Below are 13523 nucleotides of genomic sequence, written 5' to 3'. Positions count from 1 at the left end.
TTGCTGGCCAGGGTAGTTGACTTACACCTTCTAGAGCACGTTGGGTGGCACGGGATACATGCGGACGTGCATTGTCCTGTTGGAACAGCAAGTTCCCTTGCCGGTCTAGGAATGGTAGAACGATGGGTTCGATGACGGTTTGGATGTACCGTGAACTATTCAGTGTCCCCTCGACGATCACCAGTGGTGTACGGCCAGTGTAGGAGATCGCTCCCCACACCATGATGCCGGGTGTTGGCCCTGTGTGCCTCGGTCGCATGCAGTCCTGATTGTGGCGCTCACCTGCACGGCGCCAAACACGCGTACGACCATCATTGGCACCAAGGCAGAAGCGACTCTCATCGCTGAAGACGACACGTCTCCATTCGTCCCTCCATTCACGCCTGTCGCGGCACCACTGGAGGCGGGCTGCACGATGTTGGGGCGTGAGCGGAAGACGGCCTAACGGTGTGCGGGACCGTAGCCCAGCTTCATGGAGACGGTTGCGAATGGTCCTCGCCGATACCCCAGGAGCAACAGTGTCCCTAATTTGCTGGGAAGTGGCGGTGCGGTCCCCTACGGCACTGCGTAGGATCCTACGGTCTTGGCGTGCATCCGTGCGTCGCTGCGGTCCGGTCCCAGGTCGACGGGCACGTGCACCTTCCGCCGACCACTGGCGACAACATCGATGTACTGTGGAGACCTCACGCCCCACGTGTTGAGCAATTCGGCGGTACGTCCACCCGGCCTCCCGCATGCCCACTATATGCCCTCGCTCAAAGTCCGTCAACTGCACATACGGTTCACGTCCACGCTGTCGCGGCATGCTACCAGTGTTAAAGACTGCGATGGAGCTCCGTATGCCACGGCAAACTGGCTGACACTGACGGCGGCGGTGCACAAATGCTGCGCAGCTAGCGCCATTCGACGGCCAACACCGCGGTTCCTGGTGTGTCCGCTGTGCCGTGCGTGTGATCATTGCTTGTACAGCCCTCTCGCAGTGTCCGGAGCAAGTATGGTGGGTCTGGCACACCGGTGTCAATGTGTTCTTTTTTCCATTTCCAGGAGTGTATTTACCTTGGAACTATCAATTAATATGGATAAAACATGTCATTTTCCATGTTTTACGTATGATAACTGCCATTGACTGTCCCTTACCATAGCTTACAACCGAAGTCTTCTTACCTCCACATGGTTAAGGAAACTGTCCATCGATATTAAGTGGAGGTATAACTAGGCTGGCATGATCATGGCATTGTTCCCTGAGTATATATATCTCAGGAAACATTAAAACGGGAAGGAAAAGTCGAAAAATTAGTAAAACAGATCAGTCAAGAGAAGTCTTTTCCTGTGTTAAAAAATTAAATATTATTTTGTAAATCCTTCTAACGTAAAGATATGCCAATCGTTTATCTGCAGCACCTAGGTGAAAGATCAGTCTGCATCAGGATATGAACATCAGTTAACTCAAAGTAAAAAATGAAATGGACTAGATGCGAGGAAGTGTTTCGGCCAAGGGTATGACAGAACACCCTCCCATGAACCATGGACCTTGCCGTTGATGAGGACGCTTGGGTGCCTCAGTGACACAGATAGCAATAGCGAAGGTGAAATCAAAACAAAGGAGTATCCGATGAGAGGCCAGATAAACATGTGGTTCCTGAAGAGGGCAGCAGCCATTTCAATAGCTGCAGGAGCAACAGTCTGAATGACTGGCTGATCTAGCTGTGCTAGGATTTGCTGTGCTGGTACTGCAAACGGCTATACATTTTCCCGAGGGCATGCAGATGCGGCTCTGCTGTATGCTTAAACGATGATGGTATCCTGTGGGGTAACATGTTTCGGAGACCAAATAGCCCCCATTCGGGTCTCCAGGCAGGGACTACTCAGGAGATTATCATGGTCAGGAGAAACAAAACAGGTGTTCTACGGATCGGAGGGTGGTATGTTAAATCCCTTAATTGAGCAGGTAAGTTAGAAAATTTAAAAGGGGAACTGATAGGTTCATGAAAGAAGATTGTACACGTGAAAGAGACTGGAGACACTGGAAAGTTTCCCATTGATTATATAAGGGTAAGACAGAGATTTCGGAATCAGATTTAAAAATTTTAAGACATTTCCAGGGGAAGATGTGAACTCTGACCCAAATTTATTGGTTATGAACTCAAGATTAAAACTGAAGAAATAGCAAACGCGTAGGAAATTAAGGATATGGGACCCAAATAAGTTGCAAGAACTACAAGTTGTTGAGAGTTTCAGAGGAAATATTAGGCAGCGATTGACAAGGAAAAGGAATACAGTAGAAGACGGATGGGCAGCTTTGAGAGATGAAATAATGAAATCAGTAGAGGATGAAATAGGTAAAAAGAAAGCCTAGTAGAAATCCTTGGATAAAGCAGGAGATATTGAAGTTAATTAATGAGACGAGACAATATAAAAATGTAGTAAAAGAAGCAAACAAAAGGGAACACAGACGTTTAAAAAATTAGATTGCTAGCAGAAATGGCTAGAGGATAAATGTAAGGATGAAGAAGTATGCCGGCCGGAGTGGCCGAAGGGTTCTAGGCGCTACAGTCTGGAACCGCACGACCGCTACGGTCGCAGGTTCGAATCCTGCCTCGGGCATGGATGTGTGTGACGTCCATAGGTTAGTTAGGTTTAAGTAGTTCTAAGGTCTAGGGGACTGATGACCTCAGAAGTGCTCAGAGCCAAGAAGTACATTTCACCAGGGGAAATACAGATACCGCCTACAGAAAAATTAATATAGCCTTTAGAGAAAAGAGAAGCAGCTCTACAAATATCCAGAGCTCAGATAGAAAACTAGTCCAAAGCAAAGAAGGGAAAGCTTGAAGACGAGAGGAGTATGTAGAAATTTATTAATATAATATTAATATTATAGAAATGGAAGAGGACGCAGATGAAGATGGATTGGGGGATATGATACTACGAGAACAATTTGACAGAGCACTGAAAGACCTAAATCAAAACAAGGTCCCGGGAGCAGGCGACATTCCGTCAGAACTACTGATAGCCTTGGAAGAACCACCCTTGACATAACTCTTCCACCTGGTGAGCAAGATGCATGAGACAGGGGAAATACCTTCAGACTTTAAGAGGAATGTAATAATTCCAATTCCAAAGAAATTAGGTCCTGACAGATGTGAAATTACTGAACTATCAGTTTAATAAGTCACTAACATGAATTATTTACAGAAGAATGGAAGAACTGGTACAAGCCAACCTCGGGGAAGGTAAGTTTAGATACCAGAGAAATGTAGGAACATGAGAAGCAATACTGATCCTACGACCTCTCACAGAAGATAGGTTAAGGAAAAGCAAATCTATATGTATACCATTTGTAGACTTCGAGAAACCTTTTGACACTGTTGACTGGAATACTCTGTTTGAAATTCTGAAGAAAGCAGAAGAAAAATACAGCGAGCGGAAGGCTGTTTACAACTTGTACAGAGACCAGACGGCAGTCATAAGAGTCGAGGAGCATAAAAAGGAGGTAGTCGTTGAAAAGGGAGTGAGACAGGGTTCAGTTGAACAAAATGGTCACTGTCTTGAAAGGAGGATATGAAATGAACGTCAGCAATAGCACAACAAGGATAATGGAACATAGTCTAATTAGATCAGGAGATGCTGAGGGAAATAGATTAGGAAACCAGACACTTAAAGTAGTAAATGAGTTTTGCTATTTGGGCAGAAAAACATCTGAAGATGGCTTAAGGAGAGAGGATGTAAAAAGTAGACTGGCAATGGCAAGAAAAGTGTTTCTGAAGAAGAGAAATCTGTTAATGTCGAATATGGATTTATGGTAGCATGTTTTTTCTGAGAGTATTTGTATGGAGGTTGGCCATGTATGGAAATGAAACATGGACGATAAACAGTTTAGACAAGAACAGAATAGAAGTTACTGAAATGTGGTGCTACAGAAGAAAGCTGAAGATTAGATGGGAAGAATACATAGGTAACGATGAGGTACTAAATAGGATTGGGGAGAATAGAACTATGTGGCAGGGTCTGACTAGAAGGAGAGAGCGGTTGATAGGGTACGTTCTGAGACATCAAGGGATCACTAAGCTAGTATTGGAAGGGAGTGTGAGGAGTAAAGACGGTATAGGGTGACCAAGAGGTGAATACAGCAAAAACAGATTCAGAAGGATGCGGGGTGCAGTAGTTTCTTGGATATGAACAGGCGTAAACAGCATAGAGTAACATGGAGAGCTGGATTAAACCAATCTTGGAACCGAAGATCACAACAACACCACGTAGACAGTTCATAAGAGATGTCCACGTGTGGATGAGCATTGTGCTGTGGAAAAATTGCACCACGATACAGTCACGTGTATTGTTGTGCTGTCATAGTTCGCTCAATTACTACCAGTTATGACCTTGAGTCATACCCGATGTCTCTCCACACAATGAAGCCACGTTGAATACAGTTGTGCCTCTCCAAAAGATCGAAATAAAGGGACGGTCCCCCGAGGTCACCTACATACTCATCGACGCGGTTATCCACGGTAGTACAGAACCACGACTGCTCGTTGAACACAGTGCGATTCCATTCATCCCCTGCCTATGCTTCCCGGTGACCCCACCACTCCAAACGCAGCCGTTAGTGCTGTTTCGATAATTGCTATGTACTCCTGGACGGTAATACGCTAGCACGGCCGCTGCTATCCCTGATCAATGGCGTGGGATATCAGTGTGTTGCAGCGAGTCAGTTATTTGTTCTCCGAGGGCAGGCACGGCTGTGGAGGGGTGACGTTGATATCGGTTCACAATACGGCCATTCTCCTTTTAAGGCGGGAAAACGAAGTGGAAAAGAAAAAATAATGTTTGTACAGAATAGACTGCTGTTGAATGCAAATGCAACGATTTGATAGTAAATTAATGCGCATATGACTCGTATGGATGTGTAAATCATCATCATCATCATCATCATCATAATTTAAGACTGATTATGCCTTTCAGCGTTCAGTCAGGAGCATAGCCCCCTTATAAAATTCCTCCATGATCCCCTATTCAGTGCTAACATTGGTGCTTCTTCTGATGTTAAACCTATTAATTCAAAATCATTCTTAACCGAATCCAGGTACCTTCTCCTTGGTCTGCCCCGACTCCTCCTACCCTCTACTGCTGAACCCATGAGTATCTTGGGTAACCTTGCTTCTCCCATGAGTGTAACATGATCCCACCATCTAAGCCTGTTCATCCTGACTGCCATATCTATAGAGTTCATTCCCAGTTTTTATTTGATTTCCTCATTGTGGACACCCTCCTGCCATTGTTCCCATCTGCTAGGAGCTGCAATCATCCTAGCTACTTTCATATCCGTAACCTCAACCTTGTTGATAAGGTAACCTGAATCCACCCAGCTTTCGCTCCCATACAACAAAGTTGGTCGAAAGATTGAACGGTGCTCGGATAACTTAGTCTTGGTACTGACTTCCTTCTTGCAGAAGAGAATAGATCATAGCTGAGCGCTCACTGCATTAGCTTTGCTACACCTCGCTTCCAGTTCTTTCACTAAGTTGCCATCCCGTGAGAATATGCATCCTAAGTACTTGAAACCGTCCACCTGTTCTAACTTTGTTCCTCCTATTTGGCACTCAATCCGTTTATATTTCTTTCCCACTGACATTACTTTCGTTTTGGAGATGCTAATCTTCATACCATAGTCCTTACATTGCTGATCTAGCTCTGACATATTACTTTGCAAACTTTCAATCGAATCTGCCATCACAACTAAGTCATCCGCATATGCAAGACTGCTTATTTTGTGTGCACATATCTTGATCTCACCCAGCCAGTCTATTGTTTTCAGCATATGATCCATAAATAATATGAACAACAGTGGAGACAGGTTGCAGCCTTGTCTTACCCCTGAAACAACTCTGAACCATGAACTCAATTTACCGTCAACTCTAACTGCTGCCTGACTATCCATGTAAAGACCTTTAATTGCTTGCAAAAGTTCGCCTCCTATTCCATAATCTCGTAGAACAGACAATAACTTCCTCCTAGGAACCCAGTCATATGCCTTTTCTAGATCTATAAAGCATAGATACAGTTCCCTGTTCCACTCATAACACTTCTCCATTATTTGCCGTAAGCTAAAGATCTGGTCCTGACAACCTCTAAGAGGCCTAAACCCACACTGATTTTCATCCAATTGGTCCTCAACTAATACTCGCACTTTCCTTTCAACAATACCTGAGAAGATTTTACCCACAACGCTGTTTAAAGTGATACCTCTGTAGTTGTTACAATCTTTCCTGTTTCCATGTTTAAAGATTGGTGTGATTACTGCTTTTGTCCAGTCTGATGGAACCTGTCCCGACTCCCAGGCCATTTCAATTATCTTGTGTAGCCATTTAAGACCTGAAATTCCACTGTATTTGATGAGTTCCGACTTAATTTCATCCACCCCAGTTGCTTTATTGCACTGCAATCTATTGACAATTTTCTCCACTTCCTCAAATGTGATCCTATTTCCATCATCATTCCTATCCCATTCTACCTCGAAATCTGAAACATTGCTGATCGTATTTTCACCTACATTGAGCAACTCTTCAAACTATTCCCTCCATCTGCCCAAGGCACCCACAGGATTCACCAGCAGTTTTCCTGACCTGTCCAAAATACTTGTCATTTCCTTATTACCTCCCTTTCGAAGACTGCTAATTACACTCCAGAATGGTTTTCCATCAGCTTGACCCATAGTCTCCAACCTGTTTCCAAAGTCTTCCCAAGATTTCTTCTTGGATGCTGCAGTTATCTGTTTGGCTTTGTTTCTTTCTTCAACATAACTTTCTCTGTCTACCTGAGTTCTAGTATGTAGCCATTTTTGATACGCCTTCTTTTTCCTTTTACAGGCTGCCTTGACTGTGTCATTCCACCAAGCTGTTTGCTTCATCCTACTTTTACACACTACTGTTCCAAGACATTCTTTAGCCACTTCTAGTACTGTGTCCCTGTACCTTGTCCATTCCTTTTCCAATGACTGTAATTGACTGGATGTGTAAAGACAACGGAATTTAATATGATATTTAAATATAAATGTACAAGCAGATATTTTGTGACTATAAAAGAAAATGCCAGATCGACGCTGTTATATTCTAATCAACCACACACTGGCTATTTTAACAGTGGCGTCACGTGATGAGCAAGAGTGCTACCAAATCATTATAGTTTAGCAAAGAACAGGACTGCCTTATTCAAATGTGCGAAAAGTCATTCTCAAAACATAGCTGAATGACAATGTGTTCATCACATATAACACATGGTTTTTCCTGGAACAGAACCATCAAGAATAAAGGAATCACTAACCACAGTTAACTAAATCTGTGTTCACTGAAGTTGTGCATTCAGACGATGAGATATATCATTCACAGATCATACAGAAAAGATAGCGACAGAAATTCCTGCATGCATTTGCTGTGAAGACATTGTTTTGTAGAATTAAAATAAAAATGAGAACTTTCCAAAACTAAATCAAATAGGTATCAAATACGACACCATGTAAACAAGTCATCATATATCCTGAATGTTAGATGAATTTTACTTTCTAACCAGATCAGGCAAAACCCTTGTCGTCTCTCTGGCTACCGCATGGTACGCAAACCACGAAATTAGTACACTCTAAGACAGAAAGAAACAATGTACCATGAAGTAATTATCCAAATGGGACGGAAACTGATAGCTGTGGTGGACGTGTAGAGAAAAACAAATGATTACAATTTCAGAAAAAAAGGATGACTTGTTCAGGGGAAAGACCTTCGTAAACTGAGAAAGTTAGTAACACGTTAGACCGCCTTTGTTCTTATGCAAGCATGTACTCAGCTTGGCATCAATTGACAGAGTTGTCAGTGTGCTGGGGTATGCTCCCGCCAGCACACCGGGCGGTAAAGCTGTGGTAAGAAGATCGGCAGTAGGCACCAGGTCAAGCATGAGTATCGAGAGAGAGGCCAAAGACTCGCAAGCGACTCGCCGCCAGCGCCCTCTCAACCGCAAGTGTTTAGATCGCCTCCACTGACCGGAGGGCCTCAGTCTCAGTTACTAGCTCAGTCTGTCGCTATCGCAGTCGCTCAGTCACTGTGGCAGTAACTCGCATTCTAGCTTGGCGTCTCTCATTCTTCTCATAGCGGCCCTTGTACATCACCAGCTGTGAGACTAACCTTTTTAAGTAAGTAAGGAACCATGTTAATACTTGTGTGCAGTTGTGTTGTAGAAAGAGGACACCGGCCACCAATCACGTCCTCTCCCTTGATTCCATAGAACAAGACTCAACAGTATCGATGAGGATAGGTTGGTTGGTTTGTGGGATTGAAGGGACCAGACTGCTACGGTCATCGGTCCTTCGATGAGGATACAAAAGTCGGATGTGCTCCAGAGGGATGTCGTGTCAAATTGCATCCAATTGGAGCGTTAAATCGTCAAAATCCTGAAATGGTTGGAGAGTCCTGTACGTAGTGAGATCCAGCAAGCACGAAGACAAGCAGTAGAAATTCTCAGCGTTTGGGCGGGCATTATCTTGCTGAAATGTAAGCACAGGATGGTTTACTATGAAGAGCAGTAAAATGGGGCATAGAATATCCTCGACGTCTCACTGCGCTGTAAGTATGATGCAGATGACAACCAAAGGGCTCCTGCTATGAATGGAAATGACGCCCTCAGAACATCATTCCCGGTTTTTGGGCTGTGTGACAGGCGACAGGTGACAGTTCCACTAAAGCAGAGTTATAAAACACGGTTTTCCGAAACTCCTTCACCAAAGAAGACGAAGTAAATATTCCTGAATTCCAGTCAAGAACAACTGCCAAGATGAGAAACATAGATATCCCCGGTGTAACAGAGCAGCTTAAATCACTCAATAAAGGCAAGGCCTCCGGTCCAGATTGTATACCAGTCAGGTCCCTCTCAGAGTATGCTGATAAAACAGCTCCATATTTAGCAATTATATTCAACCATTCGCTCGCAGAAAGATCCGTACCCAAAGACTGGAAAGTGCTCAAGTCACACCAATACCCAAAAAGGGAAATAGGAGTAATCCGCGGAATTACTGGCACATATCACTAACGTCGATTTGCAGTAGGGTTTTGGAATATATACTGTATTCGAACATTATGAAGTACCTCGAAGAAAACGATTTATTGACATATAGTCAGCACAGATTCAGAAAATATCGTTCTTGAGAAACACAACTAGCTCATTATACTCATGAAGTAATAAGTGCTATCGACAGATGTCAAATTGATTCCATATTTTTGGATTTCCAGAAGGCTTTCGACACCGTTCCTCACAAGCGTCTTCTCACCGAACTGTGTGCCTACGGAGTATCGCGTCACTTGTGCGACTGGATTCGTGATTTCCTGTAAGATAGATATCACTTCGTAGTAATAGACGGAAAGTCATCGAGTATAACAGAAGTAATATCCGGCGCTCCCCAAGGAAGTGTTATAGGCCCTCTATTGTTCCTGATCTATATTAACGACATATGAGACAACCTGAGTAGCCGTCTTAGATTGTTTGCAGATGATGCTGTCATTTTCTGCCTTGTAAAGTCATCAGATGATCCAAACAACTTGCAAAATGTTTTAGATAAGATATCTGTATGGTACGAAAAGTGGCAATTGACCCTGAATAGAGAAAAGTATAGAGTTATTCACATGAGCACTAAAAGAAATCAGTTATATTTCGATTACGCGATAAGACACACAAATATAAAGACTGTAAATTCAGTTAAATACTTAGGGGTTACAATCACAAATAACCTAAATTGGAACGATAACATAGATAATATTGTGGGTAGAGCAAACCAAAGACTGCGATTCATTGGCAGAACACTTAGAAGCTGCAACAGGTGTACTAAAGAGACTGCTTACACCACTATTGTCCGCCGTATTCTGGAGTATTGCTGTGCGGTGTGGGATCCGCATCAGGTGGGACTGACGGATGACATCGAAAAAGTACAAAGAAGGGCAGCTCGTTTTGTATTATCGCGGAAAATGGGAGATAGAGTCACAGACATGATACGTGAATTGGAGTGACAATCAGTAAAACAAAGGCGTTTTTCGTTGCGACGGGATTTTCTCATGAAATTTTAATCACAAGTTTTGTCTTGCGATTGCGAAAACATTCTATTGGCACCCACCTACCTAGGGACAAATGATCATCACGATAAAATAAGAGAAATCAGGGCTCGCACAGAAAAATTTAAGTTCTCGCTTTTTCCGCGTGCCGTTCGAGAGTGGAATGGTTGAGAGACAGCTTGAAGGTGATTCATTGAACCCTCTGCCAGGCACTTTATTGTGAATAGCAGAGTAATCACGTGGATGTAGACAGTCGTGTTGGTATCCCACCACTGTTCGGGCCCTCTCCAGACACGTCTGTTCCTGGAAGAACATTGGCTGGAGTAGAATTGTTTTCAGTGTTCGTCCCACTTCGAACTGAGCTCCATGGACCAGTGAACACGGGTTTGAAGAAGCCCCAACAGCGTCGGGATACCAATCTGACTGTCGCCCAACAACCAAGAGCTACGAGCTGAGGTGCGATTTCTTTTCATAGCAAGATCCCGTTAGATGTTATCCACAGCATCTGCAGGGTACGTCGACGAATTTATACGCCCCGCGTTGCTTCCCTTCGTGGCAAGACAACCTGGGTTTCCATATCAGCAAGCTAATGCCAGCAGGCACACGCCGAGAGTTTCTACTGCTTTCCGTACCCTATCTTGGCCAGCAACGACACCGGATCTTTCCCCAACTGAGAAAGTTTGGAGCATTATGGGATTTTGACGATGTAATGCGGCAGCTGGATGTAATTTGGCACAATATCCCTCAAGAGAAGACTCTCTCAATCAGTGCCATTCTGAATAACTGCACTCAATGATTTATTTTCGATATGACCTTGTATTTAAACAGATAATAGTGTCTCAAGACTGTCTTATACCTTCTGTCGTAGCTGTCGTAGTGAACGGATGTAACAAAAGGTTATTTCTTACAATGTTAATTTCGATTAGATGAATTACAATAACAGAAGATTTAGTTTATTCATTTGTATTTTTTAAGTTACTCCTCTTCCTCACCTAACAATTTTTAATGTTTTTCAAGCTACCATTCGTTGTGGATCGTCTTAATACGATGGAGCAATGAGTCGGTCGCCATTGTCGCTATCTTAAATGCTCACAGTATGTTCCAGAAGAAACCTATCTTCATTCAGTTTTATGCTAACGAACTCTGATGCCGATTTATTACCGTCATTTTATTGCAAAGTGAATTCTGACCCACAAAACTGATCATTCATCTTCCCACAGTCACTCACCACCGTGTTAAAGACAGACCTACAACAAAGGTTCAAATAGTTCAAATAGCTCTAAGCACTATGGGACTTAACATCTGAGGTCATCAGTCCCCTAGACGTAGAAGTACTTAAACCTAACTAACCTAAGGACATCATACACGTCCATGCCCGAGGCAGGATTCGAGCCTGCGACCGTAGCAGCAGCGCGGTTCCGGGCTGAAGCGCCTAGAACCGCTCAGCCACAACGACCGGCTACAACAGAGGCTCTACCGATTTTTGTCATTCATCTCGTCATTATAATCGCCCTTATAGCGCCAGATGTTGACCAACGCGTTATTAACTTGTTCAGTTTGTGAAGCTCCTTGTCTTGAAGAAATAATCTAATTTTTTTTAGGAGAGCGGAGTCGTTAACCACTGATAATCGCTGAAAGAGGTTCAAGCAGCGGTAAATTGTCAAAATTGATAGCGATGACCAAAATGAGAAGGTATATATAATCCAAGCAAGTATATGGAAAAGCTCGCTTTTGCATGCGCCAGTAGTCTATCACCCATGTATTGCAGGCCCAGCGGTGCCGAATTTTGTGGTAGATACCGTCCCAGTAAACACCCGATAAACAGACTCTCGCTCGGCAGACAGCACACCGAATCAACAAGCTACCGACAAGCCCGGAAAAGCAGAGACCTCCAGATAGGTTGATACAGAACTGTTAAAGCCGGCCGCGGTGGTCTAGCGGTTCTAGGTGCTCAGTCCGGAACCGCGCGACTGCTACGGTCGCAGGTTCGAATCCTGCCTCGGGCATGGATGTGTGTGATGTCCTTAGGTTAGTTAGGTTTAAGTAGTTCCAAGTTCGAGGGGACTGATGACCACAGATGTTAAGTCCCATAGTGCTCAGAGCCAGAACTGTTAAAGGAAGTGCAGAGGCATGAAGCTTATAGACAAGTACGAATGCCATTTAAACTGGAGTGCAAGACTATTCATGAAACTTCCTGGCAGATTAAAACTGTGTGCCCGACCGAGACTCGAACTCGGGTCCTTTGCCTTTCGCGGGCAGGAGCGCTTCTGTAAAGTTTGGAAGGTAGGAGACGAGATACTGGCAGAAGTAAAGCTGTGAGTACCGGGCGTGAGTCGTGCTTCGGTAGCTCAGTGGGTAGAGCACTTGGCCGCGAAAGGCAAAGGCCCCGAGTTCGAGTCTCGGTCGGGCACACAGTTTTAATCTGCCAGGAAGTTTCATACCAGCGCACACTCCGCTGCAGAGTGAAAATCTCATTCAAGACTATTCATACCTGGTTGGACCCTTTCATCCTTCGTGGTGGTCAGACACTGTCTTGCGTCTCACGTTCCGATGGAGTTCGGCATCTTGCCACTGTCGCATCTGAATACCCCACAAAACTATATATTGCACGATTCGGCCAGCCGGCTAATTGGAGACCCATAATGAGGTCCATTTCAAACTCCAGTACGTAATGATATCTGTATCTAACGAGTAAGAGACTTATCCGTGTCTTTCAGTGATCTGACGCTTTTCGAATCCCTCATAGACACTACCAGGCCTGGTAACAAAATTAAACCTGAACGACAATATTGCACTGCGCTGTCCGTTCTACCTATCGAAATAGGGATTCATCTCACCGGGCCATGGCTTTCCAGTAGTGTACGGTTCACCTGACAAGATCACATGCCAAGGAGAGGCGCTGCAGGCTATGTCGTGCTGTTAGCAAAGGCACTCGCGTCGGTAGTCTGCTGCCTTACCCCACTAACGCCAAATTGTGCTGTACTGTCTTACCGAATGCGTTCGTCGTATGTCCCACATTGATTTCTGCTGTTATTTCATGCAGCATTGCTTTCTGCTAGCACTGACAACATCCAAAGGCCGCAGCTGTTGGTCGTTAAGTGAAGGATGTCGGCCACTGCCTTTTCCGTGGTGAGCGGTAATACTTGAAAATTGGTACTGCAGGCACAATCTTGACACTGCGAATCTCAGACTACTGAATTCCCTGAGATTCCCGAAATAGAATTTTCCATACGTCTGGCTCCAACTACCATTCCGCGATCAAAGTCTCTTAATTTCCGTCATGCGATGATAATCACGTCGGAAACCTTTTCACATCAATTACTTGAGTACAACTGACAGCTCCACAAATGCATTACCCTTTTATACCTTGTGTAGGCGATACTACCGCCATCTGTATTCGTGTATATTGCTGTCCCATGACTTTAGTCAGCTCAGTGTCTATAC

This window comes from Schistocerca serialis, chromosome 9, assembly GCF_023864345.2.
Source record: "Schistocerca serialis cubense isolate TAMUIC-IGC-003099 chromosome 9, iqSchSeri2.2, whole genome shotgun sequence".
In the NCBI taxonomy this organism is placed as follows: domain Eukaryota; kingdom Metazoa; phylum Arthropoda; class Insecta; order Orthoptera; family Acrididae; genus Schistocerca; species Schistocerca serialis.
The sequence above is the reverse complement of the archived record's forward strand: the minus strand, read 5'-3'. Positions refer to the sequence as shown.